Genomic DNA, 4891 nt, shown 5'->3' with positions numbered 1-4891 from the left:
TCCTGTTCTCCTCCTGCTTTCCTGTTCTCCTCCTGTTCTCCTGTTCTCCTCCTGTTCTCCTCCTGTTCTCCTCCTGCTCTCCTGGAGGAAGGAGGAAGAGAGGGAAGAGGAGGAGAAGAAAGGGTGAGAAAAAAATAAAGGGAAGAGGAGGAAGAGGAAGAAAAGAAGAGGAAGAGATGAGGAGAAGAACTTTCTCTTTCTATTTCTTACACACTCTCTCTCTCTCTCTCTCTCTCTCTCTCTCTCTCTCTCTCTCTCTCACACACACACACACACACACACACACACACACACACACACACACACACAGAGCTCCCAGTCTGTCTGGTAGCTCTATTTGTGTTGGTCACTTCCTCTCTGGATGACCTCTGACCTTCCTGGGGTCACAGCAGCTGATAGGGGGGGGGGGGGGGGGGGGCTTTTGAAGAAGATAACTGTAATAAAACATGTATGTGTAAACATCACAACATTAGAAAGAAAGAAAGAAAGAAAGAAAGAAGGAAAGAAAGAAAGAAAGAAAGAAAGGAGAAGAAGAAAGAAAGAAAGAAAGAAAGAAGGAAAGAAAGAAAGAAAGAAAGAAAAATACAATAGGAGTATATGATATAAACAAGGTAAATTACAACAAAAAACAAAACAGGTTTTATCTCCAGCTTCCTGTTTGTCCTCAGCTGCTGTCTGTCAGATCTGTCCGTCTTCATCTCTCCCTCATGTCTCATACAGTATTGATTATAGATGATCAGATGATAGATGATAGATGATAGATGATAGATGACAGATGATAGATAACACAACAACATGTGACAGAACATGTGTCTGATGAACTGGTCGGACTGTAGTAAACCTGACAGAGCAACATGTTAACACATCATCACATCACATGACCCTGCAGCTTCTGCAGAGAGACAGTCTGAAGATGTTATCACTTTATAACCTTAACATGAAGTGTGTGTGTGTGTGTGTGTGTGTGTGTGTGTGTGTGTGTGTGCAGTCCACTTCCCTTCCCATGTGTGCCTATATATACCTTGAAAACAGGAAGCTAGAGGAGATATGGGAGGGTAAAGACACACACACACACACACACACACACACACTGGTGCAGCAGCATAAGCATACATGCACCCTCATGAAAACATGCACACATACACATTGCATGCAGGTACTTACACTTACGAAAACACACCTACACACACACACACACACACACACACACACACACACACACACTGAGCCCCTATCCAGCAGCAGCACTCAGACTCATGCAGGCTGTCAGTGTCTGGCTGCCTCACACCAAATGAACCGAACCAAAACACATTCTGCTCACACACACACACACACCTACACACACACACACACAGTCCAGCCTGGTCGGCTCCTGCAGTGTGAAGCCACAAGACTGAACTGACAGCCAATCAGAGTTCAGATCCAGGCGGAAGAAACAGAAAAGGAAGAGGAAGAGAAGTCGCTTTTCAACAACAACAACAGCTCGGCTTACAAAGACGGTTTCTGTCAGCAGGACGCTCCACTCCTGATAAACTGCTGCACAACTTCATCTGGAGGAATAAATGTGAAATGTAAAACAGTATAAAATCAGTCTGTAGAAGTGTGCAATTAGAAATTAAATTAAAGAAGAAGAAGAAGAAGATGATGAAGAAGAAGAAGTTTCATACAAAATTCCTGATGAGCGTTATTATATGTGATGATGCTTGTGATGATGTCACTTGTGTAATGTGAATGTAAGCAGCTTCAGTGTATTTACAGTGAAGAATGTAAACTGCTGTGATCACATGACTGGAGGGAAAAGATCAGAATAAGATCAGAGAGGCGATGACAAGTACTTTTTCTGTACTTTTGCTATTTTTGCCCTTATTTGTGACTCTTTTTAACATTTAATATTTGATATTTTTATTTTATTTTTATTTTTTTCTTATGCTTACTACGTAGTTGTTGCTTGCCTTGTCCTAAGAATTTCATTGTTCAGAATGACCTTGTGTGATACTGTGCATTTGATAAATAAAACACTTTTTTTGACATCTTCTTTTTTGATGTGGCAGAAAGTGCAAAACCCTGTTCAGTTGCTATGAGCTAAACAGTAAATCGACATTTTCTGTGGTTGTTTTTTCTGTGTTTTAGTAACTGATGTGAAATGTATATGGTGTAGATAATTTGTCGTTACCTTTTCATGACTGTCGAACAACAGCAGGATCATTAAAATGTTTTTTCTTGAAGTGTCAAAATGCAACAAAGTTTGCACAGAAGTTTGTTAGCTTGTTAGCATTTTGTGACTTACTTAATTATCAGAACACAGACAAAGCAACAACAGAAAAAGTTGATGTTTTGTTTTGCCCAAAGAAACGTATCAATCAAATTATTGCCATAACCTGATTATTCCCAGTTGGCGGGTTATTAGTGTGCATGTAAACACAGTAACTCATTGTGAGGAAACAGAAATTAAAGTTTCTACACAGTTCCAGCTGTAACCTGCTGCTCTCTTCTTCACTGGGTGAAATTCATGTTTAGACAGAGTTTGGTTCAGAATATTTACTGTGAAAAAACACAAAGACGAAGGAGAAGACTCAACAGCATCAACACAGAGCCGAGCTGTCTGAACAAGTTCCCACAGTGTGTGTGTGTGTGTGTGTGTGTGTGTGTGTGTGTGTGTGTGTGTGTGTGTGTGTGTGTGTGTGACTAAATGACTGTCTGAAATATCCATTATGAGAAAGAGAGCAGCAAATAAGAGCAGGAGAGAGAGGGACAGAAAGAGGAAGAGAAAAGGGTTGATTCATGTCTTCGCCTTTATCCTTCCTGTTCCGTTTCCTCCTTCTAACTCTGTCTCACACACACACACACACACACACACACACACACACACCGTGTGTCATGTCGGATTGAGGCCAGACAGGCAGTCTGTAGCCAAAACAGGCTGGGAGAAGGAGAGAGAGAGAGAGAGAGAGAGAGAGAGAGAGAGAGGAAGAGAGGTCAGAGGTCAGGGAGGGTGATAGAGTGATGACAGGTGTGTGTTTCATCTGTGTGTGTTCTTCACTCTCTCTCTCTGTCTCTCTCTCTCCTTTTATCTCTATCTCAGTTAAACCCCCCTCTCTCTCTCTCTCTCTCCTTCCTTTCTCTCTTTCTTTCTGTCTTTCTTGTTATTCTCTCCATCTCTTTCTGTCTTTCAAGGTTTCCATGCTCTCTGTCCATAAATGTCACATCTCCTGTCATATTGAGCACTTGTTTATATCATTCATGTGCGCTTAACTCGGAATTCTGATATTTCCGACCACCTTGAAGGCAGCATAATGTTCTGTTAGGTCGACAGCAGCCGCGTTTCCATCGAGCCGTTTATGTGAAAATTGAAGTTTCGAATGGGAATAAGCTGAATGGAAACACCAAATATCGCAAAAAAGTTTCTACGTTCACTTGAGGTGGATTTGTTTGTCTGTTGATAAAGTGTTTATTCGAAAAACGGCGTTGGAAACATATTTTGTGAATTAATAATGACGCAGAGTTTCCTTCACCCTGTCCTGCAGCTGCAGCTTGTCCAGTCTGCTGCCATGTGTTCCTCTGGAGGAACCGGAGACTGACCAGACCAGAGACCAGACCAGAGACCGGACCGGAGACCGGACCGGAGACCGGACCAGAAACCGGCCCAGAGACCGGACCAGAGACCGGCCCAAAGACCGGCCCAGAGACCGGACCAGAGACCGGACCAGAGACCGACCCAGAGACCAGACCAGAGACCGGCCCAGAGACGGCCCAGAGACCGACCCAGAGACCAGACCAGAGACCAGACCAGAGACCGGCCCAGAGACGGCCCAGAGACCGACCCAGAGACCAGACCAGAGACCGGCCCAGAGACCAGACCAGAGACCGGCCTAGAGACCGACCCAAAGACCGGACCAGAGACCGGCCCAGAGACCGGACCAGAGACCGGACCGGAGACCGGCCCAGAGACCGGACCAGAGACCGGACCAGAGACCGACCCAGAGACCAGACCAGAGACCGGCCCAGAGACCAGACCAGAGACCGGCCTAGAGACCGGCCCAGAGACCGCCCCAGAGACCGACCCAGAGACCGGCCCAGAGACCGGCCCAGAGACCGACCCAGAGACCTGCCCAGAGACCGGACCAGAGACCGGACCAGAGACCTGCCCAGAGACCTGCCCAGAGACCGGACCAGAGACCGGACCAGAGACCGACCCAGAGACCGGCCTAGAGACCGGCCCAGAGACCGCCCCAGAGACCGACCCAGAGACCGCCCCAGAGACCGCCCCAGAGACCGGCCCAGAGACCTGCCCAGAGACCTGCCCAGAGACCGGACCAGAGACCGACCCAGAGACCGACCCAGAGACCGGCCCAGAGACCGACCCAGAGACCGGACCAGAGACCGGCCCAGAGACCGGACCAGAGACCGGCCCAGAGACCGACCCAAAGACCGGCCTAGAGACCGACCCAAAGACCGGACCAGAGACCGGCCCAGAGACCTGCCCAGAGACCGACCCAGAGACCGGACCAGAGACCGGCCCAGAGACCGGACCAGAGACCGGCCTAGAGACCGACCCAAAGACCGGCCCAGAGACCGACCCAAAGACCGGCCTAGAGACCGGACCAGAGACCGACCCAGAGACCGACCCAGAGACCGACCCAGAGACCGACCCAGAGACCAGACCAGAGACCGGCCCAGAGACCGGACCAGAGACCGACCCAAAGACCGGACCAGAGACCGGACCAGAGACCGACCCAGAGACCGACCCAGAGACCGACCCAGAGACCAGACCAGAGACCGGCCCAGAGACCGACCCAGAGACCGGACCAGAGACCGGCACAGAGACCGGCTCGATGATCCTGCAGCAGTTCAAATATTGTTCTGGATCCTAAAGTGTTTCACCCAAACCTCT

This window comes from Centroberyx gerrardi, chromosome 6 (assembly GCF_048128805.1).
Source record: "Centroberyx gerrardi isolate f3 chromosome 6, fCenGer3.hap1.cur.20231027, whole genome shotgun sequence".
NCBI lineage: Eukaryota > Metazoa > Chordata > Actinopteri > Beryciformes > Berycidae > Centroberyx > Centroberyx gerrardi.
This window is presented reverse-complemented; position numbering follows the sequence as displayed.